Source organism: Catharus ustulatus, chromosome 6 (genome assembly GCF_009819885.2).
Source record: "Catharus ustulatus isolate bCatUst1 chromosome 6, bCatUst1.pri.v2, whole genome shotgun sequence".
In the NCBI taxonomy this organism is placed as follows: Eukaryota; Metazoa; Chordata; class Aves; order Passeriformes; family Turdidae; genus Catharus; species Catharus ustulatus.
The window spans coordinates 39,439,343-39,459,800 of NC_046226.1; the positions used below are offsets into that span (position 1 = coordinate 39,439,343).

The following is a 20,458-nucleotide window of genomic DNA, read 5'->3' on the forward strand; positions in this document are numbered from 1 at the left end:
CCATTACAGATTTGTTTTCTGATCTTAGCAGCTGTTTCCTTCTCTCTATTCTGCACAATATACCTCAAATAAGTTACAAATTTTGTTTCAGTCCCTTGTCTTTCAAAAAACACCTGCCCTAGAAGGAAGGAAAAGAAGGATACCACTCTCCATACTCTTTTCAGTCCCCTCTACTGCAAAAAAAACCATACATGCTTGTTCCAGACAGAAGGTATTTAAGTTCCTGAAACCAAACATGACCATTTTAAAGAATTCTAAAACCAGAGGTATTTAATGTTTCAGAAGTCACTCCCAGTGAGTGTCCCTCTTGTCATTTTAACCTGTGCTAAATAGCATATTTTCAAATAATCTACTGGAGAAACAGTAAGAATTTCAATTATTTCAGCCCTTTCTATTTTCTCAAATCACATTACCAAGAACACAACATTTGGAACGAGTTCTGTGGGGGAAGAGGCTTCTACATCATCCTTTCATACACACTACAGGCTCCAGTCCTGGAAGAGGGCAGAATGGTAAGAAATACTCTTTTCCTGAAGAGGACAGGAATGGTTGTTTACTGGTCAGGTCAAAGGACCTTGGGATCAGCAGTAGCATATATTGCCAATTTCTGAACTAGATCATTTGACTTGTCTCTGTCAAATCACTTTAAGAGTTTCAGCTTCCAAATACAAAATAATGATACCTCAATTATAACAATGCAAGTATTAATTTCTTGGCTTTGTATGTTTTTAGAAGTGTATTTTCACTAACACACAAAACAATGTTTTGTCCAATTAGAGACCGACAACCAAAGCAAGTTTCAGCTGCTTAACTTCGTGAGCTACAAAACCAAAACACATAATTCAGTCTTCTCATTCATGAATATCAAAAATTGTCAGTCTTACTTTTCAAAAATCTGCATCAAAGTTCTTACTCAAGCATTCAAGAGCAATTTTTATGAATTGAACTTTTTGTTATTAAGTTCCTGCTGCAGTCACACAGTACCACTAGAGAGTGTTCAAATTCCCCAACAGTTTAACACTAACCTACTAAAAATATTTTTTCCACAACTTACAAAGCATCACAAGCATGCACCCACACAAGAGTACAAAGTGCTAAAGAGCCTCTGAATACAATGATATAAAATTATAATTCACATTACTAAAGGCAATTACAAGCAGCAAGAAGTTGAAGGAAGATTGACTTCCCCAATAACAACCTAAATCACCTAGATATCTGAAAACTTGTATAATCCAGGCACATTGAGCAATGCTGAAGTAAAGGATGCAATTCCTACAGCAAGTAAATCAGCACTACCATGTGTTGTCAAGTTCTAAACTAGTTCATTTGAATATACTCTGTCAAATTACAGTTTGGATGTCACATCTGCATGTTCCTACACGACACATTAGTCTCCTTGTCCTGCAGGCTAGGAGTCTTCTGGACAGAAGTGTCTGTTGTAGCCCTTCTTCCTACCCCCAGATATAGAAATGAACACTCACACAGTACTGTGTGAGTTTAATTATTTAACACTCAATCAATACTTAGAGCAGCAAAGGACAAGTAAATTCATATATATAGAAATATACTATTCAAAAGAAACATTACTTTTAAGAAGTATTTATTCTCTGAGAAGTGTCTGTTCCCACCGTTCTAACAGTTCAACCAGTTAATACTAACTTCCCCCATAATATAATTAAGATATTCTAGTTAGACAAGGAATAAACCTATGAAAGTTAACACCTGCCATTTGCCTGACAAACTGCCGTAACTCATTGATATCAATGCTAGATGAGTGAGAAGTTTTGAGTTTCAAACCAGAGTATCAAATAAAACAAAAAATATTCTACCACGATAACAAAATGAGAAGAGCAGTGGATTCTTGGTATCTATTAAAAAAAATAAACTCACAGCTGGTCTTAGTAAAAACATCGCAGACTTGCTTAAAAAGGCAAGACAAAGACTTCTACAAACTGGAAAAGAACTGAAGAAAAGATATTGGGATGAGGCAGGATGTAGGAACAAATCATGGAGACAGGAATTAATTATATCACCCTTTGAAGGTGATATAATTCATGATACTAAGATTACAAAGCACTGGCCATTTAAACAAAAACCCAAAACATAGAAACAAAACCACACACACACAAAGAAAAAAAACAACTCAACAACAAGACCCCACATTTCTAAGGCACACTTTCTGCCAAGTATTCATATAAAAGATTGCAATCTTAATGAAATGAAGCTTTTGGACATCCAACTTCAAAGCAAATGAAAAGAGATGCTGGAAGACCTACATCTCAAATACCAAAAGGTTCATACACAATATTGCAACAAAAATAAAAGGAAGCAAACCCATTTATATACTTCACACCACCTTATAGTAAAAGCCAGAGAGTACCTACACAAAAGTAATAAAGAAAATAAAAAGAAAGAAAACGCTGAACAGTGAAAGAGTAGGGAAGTTAACACAAGGATCAGGGTTAAGTCTGTGATCATACTTTTAACTTATCTGGCAAAAAGGAAGATTGCACACATTGTGATGCTTTCCATCATTTCAGATAGTTGTAATTAAAGTAAACTTCAGAGAGTTACAGGGGATCTGATAATACCAAATGACTGGTTTACATTTGTCATTTTGTTGTCCCAGGTCGAGAAGTGCAAAATAATATACTCAGAGGAAAAAATAATGTAACTATAAATACACAACGATGAATTGAAACTAGGCACAACTACTTACTACTTACAAAAAAAGATTTCAAGATTACTGCAAGCAAACAGTTCAACTCTCAGCAGCAAGAAGTCTGAGAAAAGTCTCAGAAGGTATTAGAAACAGAACAGAGAAAAATCAGGGTACATTCTTGCTGTGATACATGCTACACATAATTCTGGCTGCTCCACCTCAAAAAAGGGAGAAATAGTACAGAACAGAATGACAACAAGAGAGTACATTTTAAAAAAATGAAACTTTTTTCCTTGCACCAACCTATCACACACACAGAAAATGCAGGTAAACTGCATGAAATTTGCTGCTGTGAAACACTATGAAAGCCACAGATATTTATAAATTAGTTCCAAAAGGCAGCAAATTCACCTATAAATAGTTTGATGTTGCTATTCACAGTGCAATAGCCCAAATGTAGCTTCCATTTCAGACAGCAGCTAAACAACTGTCAGAAACCTACTGTTAATATTTCAGCAGCTGACAGAATGCACCCATTTCCTACACTGTTCAGTCAGCTGCTGCTGCTAGACACTGATAAAGGCAAGATGCTGGATTAGATGGACATTTGGTCCAGCAGAGTATGTTGGTTCCTAGGTTTAATCACATTGAGCAGCCATGCTGGTATATGTCTTGGTTTGTTTTGGAGATTGGTTTTCTGGTAAATAATCCAGGCTATAATTCAAGCATATAATGTTAAAAGCAGAAATTGCAACTTCTGAAGCAGAAATCAAGCTGGCTTGTGTAACATAATGCAACACTGAAATAAAGCCATGAGCAAGTATTGGAGGCTATAGAGTTTTTTATATAACCCACCAGACTGATGAAAAATTCTCCTCTGAGCCCCTCATGAATCAGGGTGTCAATGTAAGGAGACTCAGGCAGTCTCTCCTGACTGAGAAAGACTTAGAAAGTTGGAAAGTAGCACTAAACATAAGCCATGGATGCTAGCTGCAAAAACTGCCAAGACCCATTTAAGACTGGCAAAGATTTGGCATCCTCCCAGTTGACCAGAGGGAAGATCTCCTGAATGGATTCAAAGGGAACATGTAGACGAATGTCTCACTCCTCTACAACAAAACTGACTTTGTTTCAGGTCCTGCCCGACCCTGGAAGAGTGCAGGATGCTCTCTGCTTTAACAAGGAAGTCTAGGTGAAAAACTACTACTGTCACTGAAAATGTATAAACTCAAGCTGAGGCCTAGGACAAACATCGAACAGAATTTTGCTAGAAGTATTGCTAATCCTGCTAGAAAGCACTGCCTAAACAATTTGGTGAATGTCTGCTTTCTCATCACTGTCAGCTTCCTTCTCTTCTGACAGATGAGCTTTTGAAGATAGCCAAACTGAAAGCCATGTAGGATAAACAATCAGGTCTCAATCAGTGGGAAACAGAGAAGCTGCATTTTCTAAAGCCCAGAATTACAACAGGTCTGTAAAACAAAGCAAGTGTCCAGTATATAAAACCTTCCAGTATTGCTGTAGGCAATAAGATGAACATACCCAATAAGCTTATCATCTTTACCAGGAACAAGCAAGTATCAAGGATAAAAACATGCAAAAAAACAGAAGCAGCTTTATGAGCAGTTTCATGAACTCACAGATATTGCCTCAATGAGATTATTGCTCATCTACGCTGTTGAGAAAGCTGACCACAATCCAGTTTATATGAGAAAGATCCAGTTTACATGAGAAATCCCTTAAGCCACATAAAAAGACAAGAAAATAAGAATTTCTGGTTATGTTATTTTTTCCCTTCATTTCACATAGGGACTACTATAATTTTGTTATTTAAATAACCTTCTCCTTATGGAATCATAGGTTTGAGGTTCTTTCATTTTGTTTTGCAGAGGAAGGTGTCATCTAGACCGGTAATAGCATTGAAATTGGTCTTGCTGAAAGAAAACAGCAACACAGTGCCCTTATCATCCTAGAGATCATTTGTGCAAACTACACCAGCAACAAATACTACTACAAACTGACAATTCAAAGAAATTAGCACTCTTGTTTGTAGTTGGGAACTTTTGATTTACTGTATGTTTTCTCACTCCATGAGCTGACATAGGCTCAATGTTTCAGGTTGAATTTTTTGGTATCCCCTGAGAGAAACACAAGAAGATATAATCATGTGTGCGTACTGAGTTTATTCATGCTTCAGTACTTCTGTTGATCATCCATGGGGCAACATTTCTCTCTTTGAGAGTAACTTCTAGTGTAGATGAAGTACAGAAGAGCTCCAAACAGTTCTTCTCAAATCTCATTCACATTTTTTGTTCCCAATAAAAAACAAATGCTTATCCTCTGTCTCTTCTCTCAAGTTCAAGGTGAGTTTCTGCTCTTCCCTCATATTTACCAATACTTCTTCAACTACTACAAAGGAAAATTCTGTTGATTCCCATATATTACAAAATACATTTTGATTCCTTTTCCTTCCTTTTCACACACTAGGTTGCATGGACACGGAGGAACAACTGGAAAACTGTACAGATATCTCCAGGTTTATGCACATTTGCCTGCAATTCCAAGCCATTGGTCCTAGTGATGATGAAGGCTGATCTTTCCAGTGCACTGAAGTTCCCATGAAGCTGCATACTTCGCATTTCCATGACACTTCCACACAAAGTAAAATTTCCTTCTTTTGCAATATGAAGAAGAAGAATTGAAAGTCTTCTCTCTGAAGAATGCAGTGCCAGCCAACAATGTCTCTTTGGATCTCAGGCCTTTAATGCTAAGGCAATATACCCTGCCCTGAGATTTATTTTACAAACATTTCATTACGGAGTGGTCATGTATGCGGGACTAATTGCACATGAACAGGAAAAGCATGCCATTCACTGAATTGTTAACACAAGATACTCTCTGAAATTTCATTACACCCATCTATAAATCAAGACATGACCAAAACAAGAATTCTACTTCACAGAAGTCACACTGCACAGTATGAGACGTAGCGGTTACTTAAGCTGCCTTGTGTTTGGTCTTGAAGCTGTCTCCACAGTTACAGAGTAGAGATGTCACAACATACCAATAGTTTGGTACAGACACTGTACTAACTCAGCTTATTGATGAAAGACAACTCCAGACTTGTGCAGAAGCAGTCTCAAAACATGAACAACTCTTAACGAAACATTAGAGGGGCATATGCCAAAGTTTCGTTGTTCCACAAATACTCTAAGACACTGGCAGAGACTACCAGCAGTGACACTGATGGCTGTAGCTGGAGATACTCCAGAACAAGAGATATGCTTCTGAAAGACCATGATTCAACATCCCACCAGAGCCCAAAAGTTAACAACAAGGCTAGTCACAGACACAGAGTTCTAAGCATGAGATTCAGTTTTAGGTGAGCCATTTACAGTAAATAGTGAGGCATATAACAAAAAGGAGTCATACTTTTCATGTTTGCATTGAAATATAGTGCCCTTATTATGCAGCACTAAGAGTTAGTGCAAGCAAAACTGGACCCAGCCAGCTGTGACAGATGCAGAAACTTGAGTATTGCCAACTCTGCTGATTTTTCACTTGGAAAAGGCATTTCTTCAAATTAACAGAACAAGATATCTGTCCCTGAACAGTACTCACTTGGGAGGACTGAAGAATTCTGCTCACATAAGCTGTACACAAAATAGTTTTAACAAGCGGTTAAGACTTCAGCACTGACGACACTCGTTACTCAGTGTTACTTTTGCTGTGCACTGAACCATTCCACCCAACTAGATGTGCAAAATCCTTCATACCAGAATCAAAGTGTGGCACAGAAACAGTGATGGTATGCAGTAAAGTTACTGGAACCTCATTCACGTGTAGGACACAGATGAAGTACGTTCAGGAGATGTTTTAGAAAAAAATCATACCTACATGATAATATGTAATTTCTTGTATTACTATGTTGCAACAGAGCTAGAAAGGTAGACAAAAAAATTTCAATAGCAACAACCACCAACACCATCTTTCTTCTTTTTCACGTTCTGCAGAACTTTTTTTGCACCAATGCTTACTCATGCAACTCAGATTTTACTGGATTTCAAATTCACATTTATCATTATCTCCCCATGTATCAGAATGTCTCCCACCCCTATTCAAACCTTTACTTTTCCTTCAACCCAAGATAACCTAAAAAAATATCTCCAACACTTAAAAAAGAAAAAAAGTACCCTATTTATTTTGTACAATCAGTTTTATAAGAATCTACTTCCTTTGGGACAACACTACCCATTTGTACACCACCCCTACCTAATCCGTGTATCAGTTTTAGGCTCACTTTTGTTTACAATATAGCAACATTAAGCATATGAATGAAGCAGACAGTTTTCTGGATTAAACACACAAGGGAAGGTCTCCATCCCTAGTTTAAGGTCTCCAATAAGATTACTACAATGCAGAATAAATCAGTTTCTCTCTCTCCCTCAGTTTCTAATCCAAAAATGGGAATAATGCTACTTACCAGATTAACCTGTTATCTTTTAAGTAGAGCACATTCTCAAATAATAACAAGCACACCTATACTCCAGTGAATAAACTATGCTGATTCACAACAGCAGATTGCCTGGGCCAAATTCCATGTTGTATTAACAAGTCAACAGGAAGCACTCCAAAATTATTACACTGATGTGCTGTGATCTTCTTTCCCCTACCAATCAGCTGGCATTCTCGCTGCTCCCAGTACACCAGGTATCAATCTCAAATACTGTCTTTCCTTTCCCTTTTTTAATATTCTCCCTCCTTACCCCCTAAAAGACTTTTTTTTTTCTTCTTTCTTCTCCTCAAAAGTACACAAATGGGAACTGTAGCACCTGGAGAATGGTATTTGTAGCTGGGGTAGTCACACTCAGTGTGGGAGTACTGATGGTAGTCACTAATCTGAAAGAAAGAATTCGAGTAACCATACACATCATAGTTCCTTTCTTCACAAAACCATGATTATTCAATACAAGTAAAAAGATTTACACACCAGGTTACAAACATAACACTGAATCACTGGGCCAATCTGACATGGAATCACATAAGCATACAATTAGCATTTAATAGGAGAAAAGTGCAAGACTGTGGTACAACGGAAGTAGACTTAAGCTACAAGAAAACTAAGTGTCCAAAACAGCTTTACTCACACTGATTAGATAAACATCCAATTTTAGTGGCTACTATAAACAATTGAAAGACGTATAATTTTCAACCTTCACAATGCTAACAGAGAGTGAAAGGATATCACAGAACATGGTATGATTGCACTTTCTGAACAAAAGAGTGGCAGTTTTAAGAAGGCTGTTGTGGCAGCCAATTATTTTTATTCCCAAGGGGCCAGGGTGCTTCACCCAGAGGAGAAGGCAGTAACATGCTCCTGAGGGACACTCTTTCACGTCCCCTCACACCAACATCATCTCAATCTTCCCTGCTCTCCTGGGATTCAATGATTCCATGTATACAACAGCCCTACTCCAACATTGTTTTAGAAGATGGAGCAAACCACCACGTGGCAGGAAGTTTTACCACAACAGCAGAGACTAAGATGAGACAAAAGAGTGTGGAGCACTAAACTAGTACTGCATATGCCAGTACGCATTTGTATGTGCTGATATGCAGTTGTATCAAGACCAACACACACACTACTGCATTAACAGTGTAATGCCCATCATTACAGAGACTGCTTTGCAAAGTTACTCTTTGAGTAAATTTTCTTTAAAAATTAATGCCCAGATTTTTAATGATCCTATTGTTGTATTACAAAAGATGGCTAAACACATCTCTCTACACACAGACACATTCTCATGCACTACTCCTCTCATTACTTTCTCCTTATATATTCCTCTCCTTGCCATTTCAAGAACAACGTTGGTTTGGTTTGTTTGGGCTTTTTTCCCTTTTTATAATGTCTTTGAGAAAAATCACAGTTCCTATAAATTTAAACTCTGGTTATCCAGTGGGGAGAAGCCATGACGACCAGAAATATACAAGAACATTTATTGTATAATTTTAAGTCCCCTTCTAATATAACTTCTGATCCCAAAGAAACCCATATGAGTCTTACTGCCTATTGGAATACCAAAGAGGTGTCATAGGTGAAGGAGATTAAAATGCATCCTGCATATGTGGGAATATGGAAAAATATGTTTAAAAATATGCAGATAGTATTTAACTCCATTTCCCAATTTATGCAAGAGTTTCTGAAGAAATGACAGGAGCTTCTGGTATACCTGAGAGAAAAGTACTGGCATGTCTAATGCATAACACTTTCTACACACAAACAGGGATTTAACAGATACTTCTACCCTTCCTTAGTTTAAGTTTTCAAAACTCTTAGAGTGAGATGATCTATATACATGATGATGAAATCGCCCAAATATTAACAATTAATTTAATATAAGGAAAGAACAGCATTTTTAAACAAAAATAACCATGAGCACAGAAGTATAGATTAAGTTAGCAAAAGGAAGCCAGAAAGAAGGTCCAAAATGGTGAGGAATTGTACAGCTCTATCTTACTTCAGGAAGGGGTAAACCTAAGATCGGTATTTTTGTTATTGCTACAAAATTGCATGAGCAATGTCAGCACGATACAACCTGAGGAAGGTATTCACAGTGTCACTGACTTATACCAAACTAATGGACTCTGCAGCTGACTGTTACCACAGTAGGGCAATAACCCAGCACCTGCCTCTAACAGGCCAATACCACCAGGTTTTCTCTGACTGCAAAGACAGCAGCTCATCACCACAGGAAAAAAACATTTCATTACACTAAACACTGCACAGGTTCTTCATCAACAGCTAGGCATCCAAATATAATTCCTGCAATAAGGTGGTAGAAGACATCATAAGTCTCATGGCAAGAAGAAACTGCCACACATGGATGAGAATTATGGAAAGGGAGGCTATGCCCATGCTTATTTTAGAGGCTGATATCCAAAAGAAAGTAGAGCAGGTAAAATATGCCAAATTGCAGGTAGAAAGCAGAAACTAAGTCTGATTCTGAAACAAATGTCATAGTGACAAATCCACTGACTTCAGAACAATTCTCTAAGACTGCAAAATAAGAGGTATGGTGTGGTGGGATTCCTCCTTGGGAGAAGAACTGCAGTTGACTCAAGGGCAGTTACCTGGCATTCAGACACAGCACAAATCTTACTCGTGCTTCCCAATTTATTTCTGACCAGAACGCACTTTCTGAAAGGGCAAAAAAGGAAGTTCAGGTAGCCACATCCTTTCCATTTGGGGTCACTGACAAAAGCATCATTAATACAGCAAACTTGTGCTACACACAATAGATTTATACGATGAAGATGCTTATCAGAGACAATTACTGCAAGCTAAGCAGCAGTGAAATGGTATCTGGAGCTTCAGCTAGATGCAAATTACCAAAAAGCTTCATTATTAGAAATATAGGCCACTGTAATCCTTTTATAGTTATGAAAAAGTTTTGATGGTGAGGTTGGGGCATTGGATTTTTAGTGTGTTTTTAATTATTTGGGCTTTATTATTTTTTATAAGTCCATCACAAGTCAGGTTATTCAAATTTCAGACCTAATATTTCAATGGGAACAGTTTTGTCACACTGGCAAGAGGGATAGGAGACAGAAAGTATTCCTTGGACACATCAAGGACTAATTTCTGGCTTTCATGCAAAATTTTGTTGCGCTAGCAAATTAAGTAAAAGCCCTGAATAAATATATTCCAAGCTCTTACAAAGCATTACAAGAGCTCAGTATTAGCCACTTTTTAAAGGCGTAGCAAAGACACTTGAAGACAAAGTATCCAGTGTGAGATCCCCCAGGGATCACCAGCAGCCTCTTAAACAGGTCCCAGATTCTACAAATTTTGTCCAGCGCTTTAGGCCTGCAAAATCCATTTAAAACTTATTTTTTGGGGAAAATAACAAAATCCTGGCGCTCTCAGTTCAACTGTGAAGCTTCCCATTGGCTTGAGTAGGACCACAATTTCTTCTCAGATCAGGACAGATTTGCTCTTATGAGATAAGAAGTACTTACAGAAGTTTTTCTCTACAGCTACGCATCAAACCCTTTTGTACATCTCTACTTCTCACTTTCCTTATCTAGGATACCCTGATACAGCAGTGTTACAAAGGCCACTGTTGCAGGCTCTCCACAGAGGTTAAAACGTCCTTGAAGGACAAGATGCATCATCTTTCCAATAACATATAGATTTGTCTTAGTTTCTTCTCTTGCCTGTTGTGTAGGCCCAATCAGCCAATGAAAGGCAATTGCATCTTTGCACAGCAACAATGTCAGCCTTTCTAATCATGTCAAGATTCTAATAGTAACTATTTCAGCTAAGTGCTTGTCCCATCAGCAATTTGCTCCACATGGGCTGCAAAGGGGCTGGGAACACTTAAAAAAACTACATTGCTCTTTACCAAGTCCTGCACAATTACAGCATCCGTAAGGTTTTAGACAAACCTCTTCACCTTTTTGTATCAGTTTTAAAGTGTCAGTAATATACAGTGTGTACAATGTATCAGTGCTGACAAAATAAAATACTGCCTCAAGGAAGCTATTACCACATCTGTCATATATATAATCTGTACAGGTGAAGGAATTAGTAACTTTTTTTAGGCTTTGGGTGGTTTTTTGCACAACTATGAAGCACGTGTGAATTCTGAATTTATAATGAGTAGAATTTCTGGACACTTTTACTAAAAGAAGAATTTTGTCACACAGACCTAGATATGAGGTAATTATGGTGATTACAAAGAAGCTACTTTCCAACATTAGAAGCTTGAAGGTCTTAATCCTGCTGCTACTCATATAGATTCTGACTTCAGGCATTCAGCTATTCTAACTTCTGCAGGACTTAGTGTTAAATAACATGACTTCTTGCAAGACTGGTGCTCTAAATAATTTCTCAAAAAACATAAAAACAAAGTGTATTTCATATTGTCTGACAGTTAAATACAAGTCTTTTTATATTAATATCTCATACAAACTGAAGAACAAAGAAATTGACAGGAATCAGTTAAAGTTAAGTATTTGCTCACTTGAAAATGAACTGCATTATCCAAATCACGGCACATGAGATTATAGCAAATACTAAACTTGTTCCTGGATGAAAAAACAAAATCAAATTTATGTTCCTGTTAACTTTGGCAAATCTGAGAGTGTTGTGTGAAGATACACAATTCCTATGGATATAAATATTCTGAAAAGTTACTGTTCTTCTATACCTACTTCAGAAACATTTCACGCTTTTTGATGCAAGTCTGACCCGAGTTCAAGCGCAGAGGTCGGGACTAAGCACACCTGACAAAAACTACCAGATGTGTTCTGCTTCTGGTGGCACCTGCCAGTACCTGTGTTTGTGACTGTGTCCCCTTGGGAACCAGCAATGGGGTCACTAGCCCCCACAGCACGAACACAAATTGGGTCCCCTGCTCTGATGCATAAGGCAGCTATGCCATCACTCACTCTCAAGAAACACAAAAGAGAAGCGAGTTCTCATCAGTAAAAATACTGTCAAAACGCTTTCACTGGGTGGAAAGAAATCCACTGCGATCCACTGTCTTCCCACCAACTGGAAAGGACAACATGGCTGCCACACTGCCAGTAACAGAAATCCCCTTCTGCCAAATGTTTCCATCCATAACATTGCTTTGAAAGATTAAAAATCCCCAGAATATCAAATAAGATACTTGCAATCACAGATGAAGCAAGGTGTTAGTACAATTAATATATTCTTTGTACAAAAACACATAAGCAGTAGGAAAACTTTCTTCACGGACTGCTTTTCTCTAAACATATTACCCAACTATAAACCATTTTTGACTTCTGGGAAAAAAAAAATACCTGCTGCACAGGTTTAAGTGACCAACAAGAACTGGACAAGGTATTGAGGACTGCATTTCTAGAACATGATAGCATCTTTTACTCTTCACTCCAAATCCCCAACTTCTGCTCAAGAAAACTACAGGTCCCAGGATGCCCTAGGATAGCACAATCCTGGCAGGCCACTGCAATAAAAACACAGCACTGCACACTGGGGCTTGTAGTTTCCATGAGCACATTCTTACTCAAGATGAGACCAGATGTAGGCCATATTGCACACTTCCACCAGCCTGCAAACAACACACACACCCCAAACAGGGAGACTGCTGCTGGTAACCATCAGGTAAGCTAGATTGCTACCTAGTTCTCATGTGTTGAAGTTAAGAGGCCAAAGATTTCTGCAGAAATAAATATCAGCTAACCAAGAGTCCTCATAGAGCAGCAGTTCGGCTACTTTCAAACATGCACAGTTTGCTATAGCTTTTTAACATCTTTTACTGAAGTGCAACAAGAATTTGTGGGGTTTTTCTCCCAAGACTGCTACATTTAATAACATTAAAGAGTATTCTTTTGAATAGCAATAGGAAAAGTATGTTTGGTGAGGAGCATATTCTCTGGGTCCAGAATCCAGTTATCTGGAAACAAATTGCTCTCCTCCTCCATTTCTACAATGTGCTGAAGCAGGGGCTTGCCTCTCTTCTGAAAAGAAGTGGTTCTTAGCTGAAAATTAAATAGCTGTGTCTCAGCGTAGGCCTCAGAGAGGAATACGCTGTACTTCAGTAAAGGGAATGGCAGCTCCCCCTACCAGTCTGTTCTAAAAAGGTTTTAATCGAGGAAGGAAACAACCAGGGAACAAAATAAATAAGTCCTTCTTTTTTTCCCCCCTCCCACTTCCCTTAACTCTGGATTATTATTATTAAAACAATTTTAAAACAATAATATGCATATAAAATTCCATGTAAGAACTTATATGCTTCCCTAGTCCTTGTAGTACAGACAGTCTTTGCAGCATTTCCAGGCTAGCATGCAGCACTACAGAAACATGCAAAAGGAAAAGGCTGGCCCAAGAGAAAGACAGCATCCCATTGCAAGAAAAAGAAATGGTGATGCTTCAGTCGCCTGAAAGTCATCCTGATGCACTTCCCTATAGAGGCAAGAGGCCTCAGGAGCATCTAAAGGTTTTGTCAATACAGCAATGCTGTCCATAGGCCAGACAGCTGTTGCCATAGTTACTATCAGCCAGCTTATCAGAAAATAATTATTGCAATTACTCAGAAGTTTTGTTAAAACAATTTAAAGCTTCAATAGGATACCACTTGATCTCTTCAATTAACTGTTTGCAACTATTCTGCCTTTGGGATCCATATAGTTAACTTGGATTTGCAGGGTTGAAGTGGAAGAGGGGAAGGAATCAATGTTCCTTCTCCCTTTCATGCTGACAGCTTGTATTTCATACGCAGAAACAAGGAAGCTGAACCACCCGTAAGCTTGGCTGCTCTGCTAGAGTTCTCTCACAGGCCATCTTAGAGTCACAGACTTAAATCTGCCCTTGTTTGTTTCAACTATTCACACATCCATACTGAAATTCAAGAAACACACCAGCTACATTTTCAAAGCGCACTTTTAATTACATATGCAAAGGTAGAGTCCCTTACTTCAGAGGCAGGTGACAACTTCTGTACCAAGTGAACTTTCTCTTTTGTCCTACAAGCGCAGTACTGTCAGGTGAAGGGCAGAATCAGAAAACACACATTTTAAGAAATCGGACATTAAAAATGCATAGGAGCTGTATGAACGTGGCCTAGAACACAGCTCACATGAAGCAGAGCCTCACTGCTCCTTTACCACTTACAGATGCATTCCCACCAGTAACAACAAACATTAGGTTTGGGCTGGGGTCTGGGGGGTGGAGGCAGCATGTTTGTTTTGTGGTGTGTGGTTTTTCAAAGCATGCTTTGAGCACACAGTCTCTAATCAAAAGAGTGAGCATTTGTAATGACAGCGAACAAGAAATCTCGGGCAAGAGGGAACAAATAATAGGTCAAACCATCTAGGCACAGCTTTTAAGACATGGGGAACTTGATAATTCCATCAGAGATATTAAACTGGTGTAAAAGGCATACCAGAAAATAAATGCTGCAGATAAGCCTGTATCAAGAAGCACATTTTTTCCTCAAAAACCTGGGATGACCAAAGTATTAAAACAAAAGATTCTGTGGTGAAGTTGGGCTTTGTTAGGGTAGTACGCAGGGCAATCCTCTCAAACCAAAGGAAGGGACTTGTGAAAAATTTCTACAGCTATAAAAATTATTGTAGAACTGCAGTATCACCTGGAAGGTGCAAATGCACCTTTCATCAGCACTAAGTACTTTTTAAAAACTCTTGAGATTTCTGTACATTTTACAGCCATTCTATGATCTACACTTCACTTTTCTGAAGTTTTGACCTAACAAAAGCAGAATCAAACAAACTTTAAATCATACTTTTACAATTTCAGTACAGAGAGGAACCGTGTAAAGTGCAGGAGCCTATCATAAATAAAAACTTATGAGGGAAACAAAGCAGCTACTTTTCTTTTTTTAATGAGACTCTATGTGCCATAAGGAAAAAAGAAAGGAAAATGAGAAAATACAAAGTTGTCCCCCACGACCAAATGTAAATAAAATTCTTTTTTGCCTGCATAATGCATACCTCTACCACCAGCACAAGCCAGACACTGGCTTTGCGTTATACTGAACATGAAATATTACTGTAAGATACCTATAAAAACTATCCTTATATACCCTCTAATTACAGGGCACAGAAGTAAGTACCAGCCCTTTGGATTTGGCAGACATCTCAAAATCCTTCTGTGCTCTGCCCCACCTTTCCACTATATGGTTTGTTCCTAAATAACCTTTGTGCTGTTAAAATACATCAGAAACAGGATGTGAGCGGCTTTCTGGCACAGAGTAATTGAACAAGGGCAACTCACGAATGTACAGGAGCCAGGCCTTTTGTAGAGTCTCACACTTCTAGTATACAGCTACACATGTGACTGCACAGTTGTGAGCATAAAGGGTGAAGGGGACAGTGAAGAAATATTATTAGAAGCTTAATAATAGGTTTTAGCACTGCCCCTTCTACACAAGAAGCTTCTCTGAAGGAGATGCTTTACAGCTCACATCCCCGTGAGATGGCCCTCCAAAAAGCAAAGCCCTATCACCCTATGAAGTTCTTTCCTGAATTTAATATTTTAAACATGCAAAACTAACAAACCCAAAACAGTAAAAAGTTTAGGGTCACCAACACACTTCTCACATAACATTCATCTTGAGTTTCTGGTACCCATGCAAAATGCCAATAATACATGAAATAAGATAGTCCATCAAGGTTTGTTCAAACTGGACTAAAATAAAAGAGAAATCTCCATTGCAAACAATTTCCAGCAGTATCAATTCATTTGACCAAATAAAATTCTTCATGGCTCTGAGAATAAGGATAAAGGAACTGAACAGCTACAATGTGTTCATTATAAACAAACTCCATGAACAACTCAAGTGATAGCCGGGCTCACTATCAAAGCTTTCCAACTGCACACAGAATTATACAACTTTTTAAGGAGTCAATAAAATATATCTTATTCTCTAAAAAAAAGAGTCCATGAAAATTGTGTCCTTTGCAAGAATCCACACAAAGATACTTGAAATTTTTTTAAATCATAATTTCTACAGTGAAGTTTAATAGGTACACACAAAACCTCATCTCTAAATGAAAAAGTAAAGTTGGAATAAGAAATAGTTAAGATCAATATCTAAAACAAAGTTAAAGTTGAATAGCCTACAGTAGAGAGATATCTTTACAAAACCTAAACTTAAAATGGAGATTTCATTGTTGAAGCTGGAAAACACAATAGAACTTTTTTCTAAGCAGCCTAAGTTTTAATTTCCTACTTTTGCTTAAGTTCTTTGAAGGGAAGATTTTTTTATTTTCCCTAAAGGAAGAAAACCACTTTTAAATGCCTGCTTCCATCAACAAAACTAGTTCAGGATGCACATAGAGGAGAACAAAGATTAATATTTTTCAGGTAAAAATCTTAAAAACACTAATGGTAAAATAATTATCAATAACAAAATACTCCTCCACATAACATTTTGAATTACACAACATGTTAGCTTCACTAGTTAAAATCACCAAAACCCATAATGGGATCCACTTCACATTTCTTGTTGCTCAGGTCACTCAGGCTAAAATCTTGGGATATGACATAGCTGACATTCATCTGGTAGCAAGTACTCCCACAGCAAGCACCTACCTTCTGCTGGACAACGGGTCTCTTAAGACCTTGAAGAGAACTCTATACACACTACTATACAACGTGAAATGAATGGATAGAGGCTGCTCCATAATCCCTCTCTATCAGCTCAAACCCCTAGCTGATATAACTATCACACAATAATCCCTCTACCATAGTGAAGTTGAAAGTTTTAAAAACATTTAAGAATCTCATAATCTATTTTTTTAAATACAGTTTTAAAGTTTCATTTGCCGAGTTATAGAATTACTTTTTAGAAAACAATAATAAAAAACGCCCCCAAAGAAAGTTTCCTTTAGCTATCATGAAGCATGCACAGATGTAAACAAAATTTCTAAAGACTGTGATCTCTCCTAAGGTATGATAATTAACTTCTTTAACTAATATGAGCAGTTACGCTATTTTTTTTATTTCTTTAAGATCCTGTCCTCAGTAGTAATTTAACATCAGTATTTGATATAAACTATAAAGTTGTATTATACACAATCACTAACAAGTCTAATATTAAAGTTCTATTATTACCCGCTAAGTTCTATCATTAACCTGGCAGAAGTAATTTTAGAATTTTAAGGGTTTTTTTTTTTTAAACAAGGTATTGAAACAAGTGTTATTTTTTTCACCAATAAAGCCTCAAAATAAGTCTCCCTTCATCAAAGTTAGAAATTCCTCTGCTGTGTAGCAGGTCTAGCCTCACCAGTTAAGTCTGGGAAATCACAGGAAAGACAGAGGAAGCTGACTTACAAAACTGAAACTAAGCAGGTATCTTCATTGTTAGAAGTGAGCACAATGAGAAAGGGGGGGGGAGTGGAAGAGGAAGAAAAAAAAAAAAAGAGCAAACAGACATCCAAAATCCATTTTATTTCTGATACCTGAAAATCTACAGCTAAGCAAAAAAAGATACATCTATCTACACATATGAGTGTACAGGAGTATCTATCCTTCAACCTGGTAACAAGCAACAGCACAAGAAAATTTGCCCGACCCAAAGAAGCCTACCTCCTTCTCAAGCCCTGCCATTACAGAATGCACATCCCCACCTGACTTCTCCATGCTCAGACCCACCGTACATCACAGTACACAACTTTCTCGTGACACGCACGTTATTAGCCCCAGTGGGACCTTTTTACATGCAGTCTCCACAGTGAACAAAAGTTCATTGTCAAGCTCAGTGCTTGGGCCCAAACAAATATCCAAGAGGATAAAAGGGGGAGAAAGGGAGAAAGTGCTCCTATCTGCAATTATAAGATTTGCAGGCAATCACCGTTACTTACAATTAAAAAGTGGAACAGGTGTAGCAGATATCATACTTTGATAGCTGAACAAAGAATATTACAGCACGTGACTGAAATGTGATGACATTTGTTCACCAATCGAAAACAAAAGCCACTCTCCAATGGCACTCTTTCCTCCACCCCCAAGAATTAGGAACTTAGAAATTTCTCCATATTGAAACACATCTGTTCATAGCCTTATTTTTTGACACTTGAGAAGAAGTTGAATGAAGAGCTCCATGCATTAATAAAATACAAATTCATCCAAAAACCTCAGCGTACTAATCCACCAGCACCCACCAAACTGCAGAGCTGGTTGAGGAGAAAGCTCTACCGAGAGTAAAGCACGGAATAATAAAGAACAGGAAAAAACAAAACACACACCACCACAAAAAAAAACATTCCTGCAGGAAGGCAAGTGAAGAAAGGAAAGGAGCATGCATAAGAGGACTACACCAAATGGCAGAGTCCCACATAGAGCCCCACTCCACCTACACGAGCGCAGGAGGGAGGGAAACAAACCAAAATAAAGAAGTGTCTGTGCCCAGTGCTGGGGCAGGCGTGGGCACCCTCGGCCCCGTACCTGTGCGGGAAGGGCAGTCCCAGGGCGAGGGGGGCAGGCCCGGCTCCGGAATAACAAGTTGCTGAAGAAACGGAATTTTCCCGGCGCTGCTCGGGCCACAAAGACGAATGAAAGGAAGGAGGGAAGAGGGAAGGAAAAAAAAAAAAAAAAAAAAAAAGGAAAAAGAGAAAACCGCAGCAGCGGATTTACTACGAATTATCCATCACCGAGAGCGGCATCATTTCCCAGATAATAATAAAACTTCCCCGACAGCATCGCGGCGAAGGACCCGACCGAGAGAAAAGGGCCTGGAAATAATCATCCTGAAGGAAACCGGAGGGGAGGGGATAAGCCTCCCTCCCCCACCCCATCCCCAGTGCAATGTGTCATCTCCTTCCCCTGCTCCTCCCCCCAACCCCAATGTGTCACCTCCTCCTTTTACCCCAAGTGTCACCCTCCTCCACCTCTCCCGCTCCCGCTCGCAAACTTCTGCCGGGGAGGCCGGGGGGCCGCCCCGGGACGCTCCGCTATTCCCCGCCACCCCCCCGAGGGAGGGGCCCGGGGCCGCGGCGAAGTTGCAGCTCCTCATCGCCAAGTTGGCCGGAGAGTGCGGGGCGCGCCGGCGCCATCCCGGGGGGCGCGGGGGGAGAGGGGGGGACGGCGCCCGGGGGGCGGGGGGGGGCAGGGAGGAAGAGGAGGAGGAGGCGAATCCGAAAGGTGGGATACTACACCCTGCTGGCGGCGGCGGTGCTGCTGCGGGCCGGCCGGGGTCCCCCTGGCAGGACCTCTCTGTGAGGGGGAGGACTCTTCTTCATAGGGGGAGGGTGCCGGCGCCGCCGCTCCTCTGGGCCTCCCTGTCCCCCTCTTCTGGGCGCCTCTCTCTCTCTCCTCCTCTCACTTTCTTTAAGCTAAGCGGGGAGTGGAAGATGGTAGGTTGCTCCCTTCTCCTCCTCCTCTTCGCTCGCTCTCGCCTCTGTGGGGTCCTTTTCCTTCCCCCTCTCCGCGGGGGGCTCCTCCTGCGGCGGGGAGGAGGGAGCGGGCGAGGAGGGCGGCACGAAGCCGAAGAGGCGCAGGAGGAGAGAAACTGTAACACAAAAACAAGCCGAGAAGCTGAACTCTTCTTCAATCCCATTCACCCGGCCCGGCCGCAGCACACGGCTCGCCGGGATCCCTCCGCCGCCGGCCTCCCTGCCTGCCTGCCTGCGGCGCGCTCCCGACACGCCGCCGCGCGCGCCCCCGCCCGCCCCGGCCCGGCCCGGCCCGGCCCGCCGCTGGAGACCCGCCGGGGAAGCGGGGATCGGCGGGCCCACGCTCCCCCTCCCCGTTGCGAAGGCGGGACGCCGCCGCCCGGGCCCGGGCCAGGACGGTGGGGGGAAGCCAGGAGGGCGGGCTCGGCGGCTTCTCCTGAGGGGGGACTACTTGACGTGTCGGTGCGGCGAATTTATTTCCCTTTGCCTAAGGAACGGGCTGTGCTGCGGCCCCCATTGCCTAGGGAAAAAGCCCGGATGTAAAGTGAGTGAAACTAAAGTAGAGTGAAGTAGGGCACCAAACTCTGCTGGAGCAGCGGCGCCGCCGGCCGCGGCCGCGGGGGGCACTGGGCGGCCGCGCTGCCCCGCACCGCCGGTACCGGGCGGGCGTGAGGGCGCGGGGGCCGGGGAGAGCAGTGCGGGGGCGGCCGCGCGCCAGCCGAGACCCCCCCCGCGCCCCCCCATACACACACACACGCACACACACACACGCACACCCCTCCCCTCCCTCCCTCCCCGCGCCCGCCCGGCCCGGCTGCGCGGGGCTCGGCGGGGGCGGCGCACGGGTGCGCGCGCGGGGCCGCGCGCAGGAAGCGGAGAGCGATGAGGGGG

The 20,458-nt window shown here is 40.8% G+C and overlaps 1 protein-coding gene across 13 annotated transcripts in view; it reads right to left on the reverse strand.

Annotated features, from left to right (window-relative positions):
• Nucleotides 1-19,775, reverse strand: part of PHF21A (PHD finger protein 21A) — a 134,732-nt gene extending 114,957 nt beyond the window's left edge. For 10 of the 13 annotated variants that reach the window (XM_033061973.2, XM_033061976.2, XM_033061972.2 and 7 more), the window contains exons 1-2: nucleotides 19,331-19,775; nucleotides 18,621-18,706 (exon numbers count right to left, since the gene is read on the reverse strand). The gene's annotated coding sequence lies outside the window, so the exon portion shown is untranslated. Of the gene's footprint in view, nucleotides 1-7,428; nucleotides 7,562-18,620; nucleotides 18,707-19,041; nucleotides 19,167-19,330 lie in introns of those variants that run through there. The other 3 variants (XM_033061965.2, XM_033061964.2, XM_033061966.2) reach the window with 3 other exon arrangements.
• Between the last annotated feature and the right edge of the window lie 683 nt (nucleotides 19,776-20,458).